Source organism: Hetaerina americana, unplaced genomic scaffold, assembly GCF_022747635.1.
Source record: "Hetaerina americana unplaced genomic scaffold, ioHetAmer1.1.p SCAF_11, whole genome shotgun sequence".
NCBI lineage: Eukaryota > Metazoa > Arthropoda > Insecta > Odonata > Calopterygidae > Hetaerina > Hetaerina americana.
The window spans coordinates 35,551,056-35,566,203 of NW_027286181.1; the positions used below are offsets into that span (position 1 = coordinate 35,551,056).

The window sequence follows — 15,148 nt, forward strand, 5'->3', positions numbered from 1 at the left end:
GGGGTGGATGGGAGAGTGGGAGGGAGCGAGAAACATAACGTCCATCTCCGCCTGCATTCATCCCTCTCTCTTTCTCCTTCTCGCAGATTTCAATGTTCTCATCTCCACTCGCATTCCCAGTCCAAAGTTTCGAAACGCATCTTCTTGAACGAACGCGATTGATTTCTGTGAAGCCCGCGCTCCGGAGGACGTGTGTATAATGTTATTATTATTACTATCATTTCCCGACCCTGGGAATACGGAACTGGTTTCGTAAATTTCTCGTCCTTCCCTCTCCATCGTGTGCACTTAAAGAAAAAGAACATCCCACGGGATGGAGGAACAAATAGACAAATAGAGATAAAAATGTGTGAGGCAAGGGGGGAGGCGTGTGGAGTTTGGGGGGCGTGAGGGGAAGGAAAGGGGGAGAAGGAGGGACAGGGAGAGTGTTGGAAGGACTGCGACGGCAACGCCCCGGCGCGGCGGTCTCCGTAAGCTTCCGGTTTAAGGTCTTCCGTGTCCTCCCGGCGAGTCGCCGACGGTCGTCAGTCAGGAGCGGTCGACAAGGGTGCTCGCAGCCGAAGAGACGAAGGAAGGCTTTCGCCGCGGAGGAGTCGAGAAACAGCCGCTGACTTATTTTTTTTAGAGAGCGTAACCCGGTGCACAGGTTCGTACCTCAGCAACAAGCTTCTGGCCGAAGCCTTTTTTACGGTCAAGTGAATTAATTTGTAAGTCGACTTTTTCGAAATATAGCCCTAATTTTAACGCATTAAGCGCTTCCATGTGAAAAATTCAACTGAAACGAGTTGTTGATTTTCAGTTGAGAAATAATCAGTATTAATTTACATAAAAAGTTCAGAAAAGACAAAAACCTTTCTCCAAAGTGTGTAAGTGCACAACCAATATCTTTAGATCAGGTGTATAATAATGGAAACAGTAATCAAATTACTTATTTTGTAGCTTTCAATCTTTCTTGTTATATTTCTAACGCATGAAATATAACGATAATTCAAGTTAACTAGGTGAACCATTTTTTGATTCAGCTGTCAATTCTAAAATTTTCGAATTAGCATTTCAATTTAACAAAGTTAATTTTTTGTAAAAATCAACTTTAATTTAGCTCCATTACGACATTACAAACTTTTTAAGACTGGATTATTTACTATTTGTCCTAGTTTCCTTTTTTTATTTTCATGGGAACCGTTGTGGTACAATTTTAAGAAAAATTACAGTTTTTCATGATCATTCCACTGAATAAATACAATGAGTCGAATCCTTGAGGACCCTCTATAAGGTCCTTGACCGTCTAAAAAAGAAAAAAAATATTATTTGCATAATAATGTCATATTCAGTTAGTTAATCTATTTACATGTGAAACCTCGGGCAATAATTTCGTAGCATATTAGACGGAGATGATTCCATTTCGTCAGTTAATGTATATTTGTCATTTTGGTTGACATCATGTTTCCTTATATCATCTTACACTATATTTGCTTGTTATCGTTGAAGCAGTTTCATGTGCTACGATCTTTTATCTGGTTATATTCAATGACCCGAGCGATTTTGTGAGGGACTATTGACCGCTCTATAAGCTGTTTCAAGGTCAATATTGGTGTAAAAAAGTATGTTCGTACACGCCTTTCGAATTTCTTTATCACTGTCGTCGATGCAGCATATATTACAGGCAAACAAATAGAAACGTGTCTATATGTTATAGCAGTCACACTTTGTTGTATTTTAACTCCATTTTTGAACAAGACCTGGCGCATAAATTGCATTTTATTATACATTTTTCCATTGATTTGTTCGGTTAGAAATGGGAAGTTTTTCCCAAGTCGGACAGAAGCGCCAGTTTGACCCGAGAGCATATTTTGAAGATGTCTCCTGGAGACCCGGTTCGAAAGCGGCGACATTCCTCGCAATAAAATGCTCCTTACAGTTGTAAATATATACACATACTTACTCTTCACGCCATCCCCTTTCGGGGCAGGAAAAAATGGGAGCCCAGAATTTCATTTCAAAAAGTATACTTCTCTGTACTAATTTCCCCCATTTATTACTGTCCTTGTACACTTCTTTCACCTACGAATTTCCTCACTAACATTACTTCATGATCATGTCTCCATAAATGTTTCATATTTTTGGGCAGCCCTCAATGGTGACAGTACGAGAATTCGATCAGCAATGTGGAACAGCAAAGCTACAGTAATCAACCCTAAGTTTGGTATGATAGCAAGACAGAGATACATGAGGGTAGACTCATCCAGCACTAACCCCAGCGAAGTGAAAATTTCTTTCTATTTGACTTCAGAGTATGGGAAGTTAGGTTACCTTTCCCTGATTTGAGATATTTTTTCATAAATTATTAAATTTCGATTAAATTCTTACTTCACTTTCATACAAATTGTCCTATTTGGGGCTGTCTGAATTGAATATGTGTAAATGTATTCAATTGATCCTCTCCCCGATTGAACACCATCACGAGTCTAATTTCCTTGAATGCATTCAGGGGCTTTAAGCACACTACCCCTCTCAAAGTTCTTAAGTAGCAATCCCGCATGTAATCTCCTGGAAGAAAATGGATAGAGTGGATTATATCGAAGATAATTATGTGTTAACCAAACACAGTCCAGGAAATACATGGTGTAGGTATTTATAACACAATGTTAATCCTTAGAGCGGATCTCACACCGTTGGGTGTCCATGCTGTGTGAAACTGTACAATTCATTGAACTTTTTGATGAGAAAAGGGAAACTTTTTCACTGTTGGGATGGTAAAAATGTTATTTAAACGTCGAAGACTTTTTGTTGAGAAAATTAGGGTATTCATTTATTGAAAGTCGGGTATCCTTCTTTTCCATAAGCTGACAATTTGTGAGCACTCGAAGTATTTCAAATTCTTTCAGTCGCATGGACTGAAAGAATTTGAATGGACACGTGTGTTCAATGTACACAACTATGGAAACTAGGGATCCGGTCCAGCTTTCATTGCATTTAAGGTACAGTACATATTTAAAGGTAGATTTTGGACGGGTTCTAGCGACTATTTACTTCAAAGTATTGTGAGAACATTCTCTCTCTTTACCCTATATTATATCATTTTTCATTTCTTCATAACTACTGCTTGCTTTAATGTTGTTTTACAAATCTTATTCTCTTCCATCCTCTACACCGCTTACCCAACTCCCCCCATCTATCACCACCTTTCAGTATTTCCAACAACCCACTTATTTGCCTTATTCCGCTGCGAAGGAAAATGAACATTATTACCACCCGCACGTTGGAAACGACGCAGTTGCCACTGGACCTTTGTTTGTTTATTAGTTTCCATTCACCCATTATTTTATAGAACGTTCCTCGTTTTTTGAGCTTCCTTCCCTCCCTATTCTCTCCGCCCCCCCAATTCGCCCGCCCACATCCGTCCGGGCCCATTGGCCCCTTTCCCGTCGAGGCACTTGATCCCCTCGACTCCCCCTTTAGAAAAATAAAAACCCCTCTCTAATCCCCAGTTCCCACTCAACAATTCTCTCAAACCCTTAGAGCCCAAGCGGGGTCCTCTATTCGTGAGCAGGGCACCATAATTCGCACCCAAAAGCGAGCTTGCCCCTCGCCCAAGTGAGAGATGAGTTTTCGGAGTCCAAACCATGAAGATTTACAAGCCCTGTGCAGATACATATATTGCCGTATCTATACATAAAATGGTCATTAACCGCCAAGAACTATAACAGAAAAATATGACGAACTACTAACGTGGAGTCACTCAGACTCTGTAATAATTTAATCATTCATTTCCGGTCTCATTTAGTGGTATAATATTATTGAAATTCAAACCGTCTTTACTTTTCAACGGGAATTTTATTGGCGACTGATTTTAAGATTAGCACGTCATTACTAAATTGTTCGGTCCCCTTGATTATGACGTATTAACGTTGAAACCGTTGTCATTTGTTTACAAAAATCCTACCGAATAGTACAAAAACCGTAATATTATTGATCCCAATTGATTACTTTTAAAGCATCCTAGTGGTAATTATTTCTTGGAATCATTGGAGGCTAAAGATGGAAAATAGACCAGAAAATTTTGAATAAATGTTTTTGAAATGCAATATACTCGTGGGAAAGTATTTGAAAATCTTACCATTTCGCCAATAGAAAATCGGCGCGCAAAGTACGTATCTCCTCTGTGTGAAATACAGTGACGTAGATGTTTTCGATTTGAGCTTTGGAAAAGCAAATGGAATAAAAATTCCTTTTCCCAATAATTTAAACACAAAAAATAGTAAGCATTAACTCGTTCTGCAAATTGACACGACAGGAATCTGCACATCTTGTATCACGATGGCCTGCTTGGCTTTCGGATCAGAAAAAATACGAAATCGAAAAAGGTGAGAGAGGTTTTTATGATCTTTCGGAAATAAAACGACTGAAAGGTTTTCATATTTCTTTTATTCATCCTTGACTTCCGTCAAGCACTTGGCATTTCCTTAATTAAGTCAGTCTCTCCCTTTTAATGATTTCCAAATCAAGGGCCATCAGTGGATTGCTTACCAAAATGACGGGATTTGTAGACAAAACAATGAAAATAGTATTGCGAATCAGGTCTAGCATAAATTACATGTGGTAATAATGACGCATACATTCATACTTCGTTGGAATTCATTTTATTACTTTTAACCTTAATAAGTATATTTTTTACCTACTATATATATTTTCCTATTTAACATTTCAATTTCACTATATTTAATACCATCTGTGCATTCAATTGAAAATGGTTTTATCAGCTGATATAGATCCACATCAATCAACCCTAAGGTTCGTTTGATAAAAGAGGGTATATTTCACTTGGTAATTGGCCCAACGGCACGCGAAATTCACACATCAGGGTGTAGGGATCAATTTTTTCATTTTTCCGCCCGTGGTTTCCCAGATGGATCTCGTTCCAGTAAAAAAAAACCTCAAATGGGCCTCCAGCGTGGTAATTTTTCAAATGACGTAAACTAACATAAGGGTTCCTTAATTCAAACTCAACCTATTAGAGATACCAAAGAATCATGCTTTCCCGTAATCTTAGTAATTCCTTGTACCTAGTGATGTAACAGCGATATGGTAGACTAACGATTTTGAGTCACAGGATTTTATAAACAATTATCGAAAAACCCAAAGAGAGATCACAACGCTTCAAAATCCATGACATCGTGTCCGATTCCTTTCTTTTTGCTTGCTCTTAAATTTCCGCGCTCTTAAGTCTTCCCTTGGGAATTTGTTTTCCCTACCATTCCCACCAGCACACGTCTCCTCCGGCGCGGCGGTGGTTGGAAACGGACTGCGGTGGGCCACGGGGAACGCATGCATTCGAGCCGTGCCAGCGAACGATGCACACCCACAATGTGCCACGACAAGGCGCTCCCACGGAGCAGTCTGATGTCCGTGATTCATCCTCCTTCTTAAAGCGCTTGGCGGTAAAAAAACCAAATCTACCAATAATATATATATATATATATATATATATATATATATATATATATATATATATATATATATTTATATTTATATTATATATATATATATATATATATATATATATATATATATATATATATAAACCATAAACACAGTAATCAACCCGAAGGTTGGTTTGGTGGGTGATGATAAAGTTCACCCAGTACTAAGCCCGACGGCGTGCGAAATTCACACATTAGGGTGGGAGGGCCAGTTCCATTCCCTGTGCCGGGAGCAAGCTCTGATAGCCGAAAAATCACAAAGCTTGGGTGGAGCTGAGGGTGCCCCAAAGAGGCTATCCCGGGAATCGAACCCGGGCCCTCCGGTCAGTATTCCAATGCTCTAATTTATTATTGGTAATCTACCAGGGTTTGGTTGGACACAAACTACCGAATGGTACAGTGGCAATTCCCTCGTCTTTCTCTTAGCAAAACATATCTTGACATCTAACATTACATTTAGCCTATCTTAAATTTCGAACACTTTCTTCTCCCCTTAATTCTATCCAACATCCCTATCCCATTCGTATCCCTTCCTCGCTTGCCTAACATTTTCGCCCCATCCCAATCTTGAGCATCCCATTCCCAATCAAAATGCTCTACACCCAATTTAACTACCTCTTTTTGATTTCTCCAGACAATCCTCCCTCCTTCCCCATCACGCCTAGCACTTCCTCGTTTGTTTTTCGTTCTGTCCACTTCACTTTGTCCAGCCTTTTCCAAACCCACACGTCATAAGCCTCCAATCTATGCCTATCATCTTGCTTCAATGGCTTTTTTCCTCAGCCGTACTAAACGAAACATAAATTTTGTAGAAATATACATCAACTAAAGATTAATAGTGAAATTTTATTGCCACATGCCAAGCGTGTAAATACTCCTGCCGCACACGTTAGCGGTGGCGGGCAGTCACTATGTAGATAGCCGAGGGTGCCTAGCGGCCTCCACTGGAATCGAACCCAGGGCCTCCAGTCAGTAGCTATGAGCACCACGGAATCAAGAAATTATTTTGAAATTAATTATTGTATATGAGTCTCAACAACACAAAAATTTATCTAGCAATTTTTCTCTCTAGGACATGGAATCGTTGCCACCAATGCTAAAAATTTGGACTCAAAGATTTATGATATACCTATATTATTAGTACTTATAAACAATCTCGGACATAATGGCAGATTATCATTGGCCTTTAAACCTCAAATATGAAAAACTTCACTCGAGAAGCAATATGTACCAATGGATTAGTTTAATATTAGTTTTGAATATGCTCCGAACCATTTAGAAAATCCTAATCCTTAATATTTTTTCTCTCTAACTTTCATTAATGTGACCTTATGTTAAACTTAGAATCAGGTAGTGTATGTTTTCCCTCCACAAAGAGTCGATCGTCAACCCGTCTCCATTATTTTCTCTAATACGTACTGACGGATATTTATTTTTGGTAAATACGCCTACACTCATCTGTAAACTTCCTTTGCAATTTAAGGTCTTAATTATTACTTCCTTAACCTAACTAACAATATTTGATAATATAATCATATGGAGCTGCTGCAGCAAAAACATTAGCAGATTCGTCCCCAGAATAACACACAAAACGTAAGAATTTTATGGTGGAAGAAAATGTGTAAATCCATTGCGTAAAAGCGTGTGTAATACCGAAAACTTAATTGAAAAATGTTTAAGTTAGGTGAGCCCTTACATCCTTTAAAAAAATTACTAGCGTGATAGAGATAAATGGATGTGAAGTGATAGTGGACGGATGTGTGTGGTAAAAGCCACTAACGCACATGTTTTTATTTAATGTGTGAATTTAACTGTTTCCAGCCTGATTAAGTAGATATATATGTATACATATATATATATATATATATATATATATATATATATATATATATATATATTTCTATTAGGTATGTAGGTAATCTACCGGTTAAGGCAGGTTTTTGGATGGACACAGCTACTAAATAAATATTTGTGACTCCTAACAAAACACAAAATCCAGCATCCTACTCTACAACTTACATATGTACACACACACACACACACACACACATATATATATATATATATATATATATATATATATATATATATATATATATATATATATATATAAGAAAGGTGCGTAAGCCAATAAAGCTTCCTTTTGTGAAATAATAAAATTGTAATTTTCTACAGAGATGCGAAATGTAATCGCATTACGTGTATTCTTTGGTGTCGAGTTTATTACCAAATTACTTAAAACAAGGCATTGTCAACATGAGATTAAGCAGTAAAAATGAAAAATACATATACATCTGACTGTATATTTACCATGCATACTGTCCCTTTCACACGCAAAAACACGTACATACGTACAGACTGGGCCGTTTTTGAATGCGGTATCCCAATTACGGTGCCTCAGTTACTGATTCTGTCGAGGCAAAGGCATGATTGCTTAACCCAGATTTGCTTTAAATGGCAATACGACCAATTTTCCTGCCGTTATGATGGTCAAGAAACGGCCGGAGGCGACAGTGACCTAGCAGTTCGTCGATATTCAGTGGATCTCCATAAGGCGCATCTAGACCGAAATATTGGGACGTTGCCAATAGAATCCAAACTACCAAACTTATGTCTAGTGGTTGTTCATTCAGCCTTCTGTGCTTCTCGAAACGATTTATGACCGACGAATGTTTGAGAAAACACGATTGAACTGGGGTGTGCAAGCGGCCGTTTTACCCTGATGGCCTGATGAGCTAATATTAAGGCCTCTTTGCACTTCACATTTGTGATCATTCGCATACACATATCTGATTAACGTTGAGAGCAAACGAAACTCTTATGTCGTCGTTGATGCATTAGTGGATCTAGAAAACTTCTTGGGTTGGGAGGGGGTAATTCATATCTGAATAAAAATATTTTACTTTTTTTTCCTTGAAGAAAGTTGAAAGTCATATTAAATTTGAATATTATCGCACTAATCAAGAGACCGCCACCCATCCTGAAGAGAATAATTTTATGCAAGAGGAACAGCAAGTACTCAAAATGGTTTTTGGCCATATACGTAATAATTATTTTTATTTGTATTCCATTAATAGTCCACGAAGGGGGCTATTGTGCTGACGAAGCCCGAATGAGAACGACTGTCATTCATCTGTCAGGTTCCACCAAGTCGCGGTTTCGAATCCATTTTCCGGCGTGTACTTTGGTAAAAAAATATTCAGGACTGTCCTTTGAGACCCTTAAAACCAGACGATCTTGGCCTTTATAAAGTCTCGCAGGGACATGGCGTACCGGTCCGTATAAGGAAGTTTCGGATGCATGGCGACTCCCAATTTTTCCGATCAGATAAATATAAAATCTTTAATGGATTCATCATCCTCCAAAAAAACATTATACGGTATCGAGTTCCCTCGAAAACGACTCATAATAATAAACCTCGCCTTATACGCGGATTGACTTGGCGAGACCGGAATGAAAAATAGCTGACACGTCAAGTCCATTGTTTCGAGTTTTAAAAATATACTAATAGGGGAACCCGAATTTGTTGTATGCGGCTCTTGTATTTCTATCATGTTTCCCTGTTGCCGCATTCATTACTTAGATTTACACTTAATTTACATAAATATCCATTTTTCACGAAAAAAGGTGTATTTTAAAATAAAACCCTTTTCGTCATTTTGTTAGCAACCAAAATACCTAAATGCCGAAATGGTGTCGTACATTTTGTCTTAGCAGATGATTCACTTAAAAGGTAGCATAGCTTATCACCTATTTTTAAATACCCACTTGAATCCCAAGCATTAACACAAGCTCCTGACTTCCTCAAGTATTTTCTCCCTAGGCATGGCTGTTACTTTACGAGGTGTGCCCACAAAATAACCGGAATTTGAGTTATTTGGGAAACGTCATTTATTCGGATATATCAATGTGATTCCCTTCGAAGTCATTAGATATTATGCACTTATGCCAGCGCTTTTCCACTCCTTGAAAGACTTCCGGAACTAGATCTTTGGTATAGCTTTTAGCTCTCTCAACGATGTTTTTTAATCTCATCTATGCTTATTGAACGACGGCCTTTTGAGCTTGTCTTTATTTTTAGGAATAGAAAAAAGTCAAACGGGACCATATTTGGCGAATATGGAGGCTTAGACACACAGTTCTGATACAGTGCTGTTTTTGCCCAAAAATTCACGAACAAGCGGTGAAGTATGAGCAAGTGCATTCTCGTGGTGTTGGAAAAGTCATGAATTTTTTTGCCAAAATACGGGTGTTTTTTTCGTATTACTTCACGCAAACGGCGTTGAGCTTTTAAGTAATACTCTTTATTGGTCGTTTGACCTAGTGGCAAGAACTCAGGGTGCTAAATTTAAAAAAAATCCGTTACTTTTTTAATACGTATCGTATTGCAGAAATTTCAAAATGTAAAAATCATTCGCCTTGACCAGGATTCGAAACCTGACCATGAGAGGGATTTTTACACAGTGAGCGTTTTGCATTTGAATGCATATTAGCGGATGACTCCTTTAAAAATTGCTCTTACGGCATCTCCCGCAGTTCTTTGAACACCTCCTGTTGTTAGATTTGTTCGATTCATAGTAAACAATAATGCATTGTTTCACCGTTAACTGTGGAAGAGTAAATTATTATTTGCCTTAAAATTTATACTGGTAACAGTGGAATAGTGCACTATTAATTGATGCAAATTGGTCATGTTCACCTACCACAACATCTTGCCTGATTTGATACAATTGTTAGATTTGTTCTTCCAACCATCAGTTAACATCACTTATATTTGCATTACTGATCTCGAAATATTTCATTAATAAATAAGCGCAAACGTAACTTTCACACACAATCGAAGAACAACTCGTTATGCAGTGTCTACATACATTATATTTTCCATGAACTTCACGGGATTTACATGTTTTTTACACGCCGACGTAGACGACAGTGTTTTATACGTTCATGTAAATCACTGCTCAGGGTTCAAACTGAACTGATGATAAGCTCTGAGACGTGTGAAATTCACAAATTCTGTGCAGAGCGATGGAAGGGTACGGAAGGAGGTTACAAAACTTGATCTCTGGGGGAGTGGTAGAGTAAGGGAGAGGGTTGTCCGGGAATCGAACCCGAACTCTCAGGTTAGTAGCCTAGTGGTACTAATAACTGGATTACTGAATAATTATTATTATTATATGTAAATTTACGGCATTTATCCCAATACTTGCGGGAGTTACCAGCGGAAAACCAAGTATTATTACCCTTATCGAATCGTTAAGCTTTTATGGTAATATTTCCATTTGAGTGGAAATTTGTTTCAAATCAAGGTTTCCTTTGGCTAGGGAAATAGCTTACCACCTTAGCCACCTTAGCCCTCATTATGAATGGTGAGGGATAAAGCTATTAACCAAAAATAATAAGCTACCCTCCCCCTGAGGAGTGAGAGAGTAGTTTATTACTACTGTGCCAACTGCAAATTTAAGTTCTGGGCGGCCGCAGTTTGGTGCTAAGCATAGGATGTCCAGAGAAATAAACTCGATTTGAAATCTGGGGGCTCTGGTCAGCAGTTACATCACAAATAAAGCTCGTGTTTATTGGGACGCATGTTCCGTTCATCACTCCACAGTTCAATTAAGAATCCAAAGATTAAGACATTGCGAAAAAAGATCAAAGAAAGACTAGCTACGTTTGCTTAACCTCTCTTTATCTCTCCGATAACTTCTCTTCATTCCTTATTTAGCTTTCCTCAGGCTTTGCCATCCAACTAGCCAGAATTAAATTTTAAAGTTCATCTTAAAGATGTTTTCTGAAGAAAACATTGATTAACTGACAACAGTCAAGCCTTAATAATACCCTGATATAATTATGGAATTGTAACGAAAATTTAAGAATTCGAACGAAAATGTAAGAAAATTGTCCTCGCGATTCTCTTATCCATTCCATTTAAAACGTTGGTCTAGTATTTCTTAGAGGTATCTTGATCGATTATGTGCTCTGCATTCCACTTAAATCATTATTTTTCCTTATATCATTCCTGAGACACGAAATAAATGAATAATTCTAGTATAATTATGCACCCAAAACACGAGTAATATCTAAAATTCAATACATCTAACCTTGATTAAATAATCCAAGAAAATAGTATCATGTATTTTACGTTTCATCCACGCAAGAATATGAGCCAGCGCAGCCAAAGTTAGTAAATCTAATGTCTCCATCCATGGGCAGTAATCAACCTGTAGATTGATTTTGGAGGAGAGAACTAAGCCTTTAGTCATGTAAAATCCAGGGTATGGGTCCTCTTCCTAGGTCATAATTAATTTTCCCATGAGTTCCTAGTGACAAAAAATACACCATTTGGATAATTTAATCCGTGGCCGATTGACCAAGATTTGAAGGCCCCGGGACTTCCTGCTCGGTAGCCGATCGCTTTGCCCTAAAAGGTAGCACATCCTAATGTAGTCTCTCAAGAGAAAAATTAAATTAATTGGGAAATAATCGCCATAATAAATCAATCTATCGTGTAAATACAACTATCCAGCTCTACGGCCTTGACCACGGTGGGTAATAATTCAATTTCTACAGATCCTGAACCTATCGAAAAAATATAAGTTGGCATGTATACACTATTGCATATTTGTTCCACTCGTAAAAATTCTCGTGTTCCATTATGCAAAATATTATTTCTCAGACATTGCCTGCAACTTTTAGCCCTATCCCGCTTTTGGTGAGTCTCCCCTCAACCGCCACATGGCTCCGTGGGCGTTTCAAGGGACTTCCTCTCCTCCCGAGTCGACGGCAGGAAGGCATATAAGAGGGGGCTGCGCGATGGAATTGAGAAACGATAAAGGAAAAATAGAAGATGCCTTGGGTAACCTCAGATTCGTACTGCGCACTCTAGTGAAAGGTTCCAGTAAGAATGTATGTGCGAAGGCATTACCGGAAGGTTCATTGCCCCCAGCAAACAATAATTGCGAAATTTTACTGTTTACACGATTTCAGATTTAATATTGGATGCACTTTTTGCGCCATTTTTTTCAAGTTATTGAATTTCACTAACGTCCTATGCTCAGCTAATTTAACCTGGAACAGTAATAAAATAACAAGTTTTTCACCTATGCAATGCCATGAGCTTAAGGTGTCGCTTGAAGAAGCAGTGTCATGTAATTTTTCCAGTTCAGAAAATCAATTGCAATCTATACGTCGTGCAGTTTATTAAATTGCCTATCATCACATGTCATTCGAACAAATAACAGAAAGATGACACTCACTATTCCCCTCCGGCGGAGGGAAGTGAGTAATAATATTTGAAGAAACATGAATAACTCTAATAAACTTAAAAATTATTATTTCGTGTTGTCATGATCACTTTTCAAGGAGACGGGAGGACCGAAGGAGAGAGATTTGAAGAAGCCAGAGGAAGCGAGGGAAGAGGAGTTGGAGGTATGAATAAAGAGGCCAGCGTTTCGGAGGGACGGAAAAGGGATGGATGGGAAGGGCGCTTCGTCAAGTTTAAGAGAGGGAAGGTTCCTCAAGCGGGGAGAAGGAGAGCGTTTCAGATATGCGTCACTTTTGTTCTATTTTTCTTTTTACCCCCCCTTCCCCGAAGACATGTGTTCGGTTCGGTTCCTGGAATCGTGGACTCTGGAAGAGGAGATAGAGAGAGAAGGGTGAGCGCATAACGATTGCCCAGGAGCTGGGAGGAAGAGAGAGCGGTAAGAAGGAGGAGTTTTCTCGAAGGGGAGAGGGTAGAGGGTCTTTGGCGTCCCTAGACGAGTTTCTTAAACCCCACGCCGCAACCCTCGCAAGACTAATCCCCCTCCTCCAAGACCATATTTCCCGACTCACCCCGCTCCCTTAACGACAGTCGAGAGAACGAGAAAAGAAAATAAGTGAAGTGTCTCTCTCTCTCCCTCCCTTCCTTCCTTTTCGGTCCCGACTGATGGGTGTTGCCGGATTGATGCTTGCGCCTCCTGTCAAATCCGAAGAATTATTTGTGTCTGTCTACTCACACACGCACGCGCGGGCACGCACGCACGCACACGCACACACCCACGTACTAAGTCGGACCATGGCGGGCCATTTTCTTTTCAAAATGAAAGAAATACCGCCGATGGGGAAGCAGGAGGGGAGAAAGGGTGGACGGTGTTTTTTTTTTCGAGAAAGATAAATACGGATCTATTCCAGACCAGCTTTGCTCCCCTTATACGGTTCACTTGCGGTCCTACCGTGCGTGAAATTTATGTTTGACGAAAATTCTTTTTTTCTCCCCATTCTCTCGGGGCTGATCGTGCTCGGTCGAAATTTTGGAAGTTGCCTTTCCTGTATCCCTTTCTTTGAGTAAAATTTTTCGAATTTAGTTGACCCAATGGCTGCGTTTTTATCACTCCATCCTGCCTACAGCGACTAATCATAGAACAACACTTGTGACTTTCACGCCGGGATTCAAACCTGAGGTCTAGGGGTTGCCAAGTCAATTGCGTGACCGACCTAACTAATGCATGCAAATTAAATGAAAAAAATTCTGTCAATGTGAAATTAGGTAAATTCTATCAATGGTTCAGTAAGTTTAAAACCTGAAAATTAATTCTATTGGTAAGCAGTCTCTTGCTGTGCAATCTCTTCTTCCATGATGTGCTTTATGGAATCATTACAAATTTGCGTTTTTTCCCAGAAATTTACTGCCCACACCTCGAAAAGTTTATAAGAAAACAATCACTATTCATCGGCTGATAATATAATGACACCAAAACACACTGTAATAATGCATTGCTGAGAAAAATTAAAAGTTTTATTTTTCAAAACGTTTCATTTTCTCAAACTACAATCTACCAAAACTATTTAATTATGATTTTCATTTCAAAACACCCAAAATGTAGAAAGTATACAGATTTAGGTAATCAAAGCGGGCCCAGATGTTTTAACTGAAAAGACGCTTTAATTCTCAGATAGCGCTCCGCAGTACATTATCGATATGTAGTGTTTGGGCGTATCAACAAATTCCGAACGCTTCCAGACGGTGGCTTAGCGATCGACTAAGCTACGCGGTTTTTGTATGCAAAGGGAAACATATCGTACGCCCGGGAAAATGACGGAAGAGATCATTGAACCAAGGCACGCGAACACGTTGAACTGAGCCCTTTCCACGTGTTTTGGGCTGATTCTGTGCCCGTCGGTCGTGACAGAGAGCAGAGCATGCATCAAGAGTGTGCCTTCCTGGATCGCATTGGCGGATGGCTCTTGACAGGCGCTGGAGAAAACTTATGAGAGGGAATGAAACACTCCGACTAGTACCCATCCAGACGCTCAAGCATTGACAGTGAGAGGGAGAAGGAGAGATAGAGAGAGAGGTGGGGGAGGGGGGGGGGGGTAGAAGTGAGAAGAAGAGTTTTTTAATGGCTGGGTTTTTTTCTTAACTCGTCATTTTTGATCTCGACCGGAGCGTCTTCCTGCTGCGTGCCCTTGAAAACCTTTGCCAAAACGACCTCTCAAGAAGGGGCCTTTGGACATGTTTTTTTTCCGTCTTCAAAAAGCTATCTTTTGGAAATGACCCTTGAATTTTATTTTTTCAATCCCCGGTCTCCATTTGTCTGCGGCGATACCCGGTGCAAACGGACAGAAGGGAAATCTTTAAGGAAAGTTAATGATGGCCGAGAGGGAACTGACAGACGTAATTCGAGTCGGCG

General features: G+C 39.3%; 1 protein-coding gene across 1 annotated transcript in view; it reads left to right on the forward strand.

Annotated features, from left to right (window-relative positions):
* The first annotated feature begins 461 nt into the window (after positions 1 to 461).
* The window catches only part of LOC139701021 (uncharacterized), a 65,580-nt gene continuing 50,893 nt past the window's right edge, over positions 462 to 15,148 (forward strand). The window contains exon 1 of the mRNA XM_071599582.1: positions 462 to 646. The gene's annotated coding sequence lies outside the window, so the exon portion shown is untranslated. The remainder of the gene's footprint in view (positions 647 to 15,148) is intronic.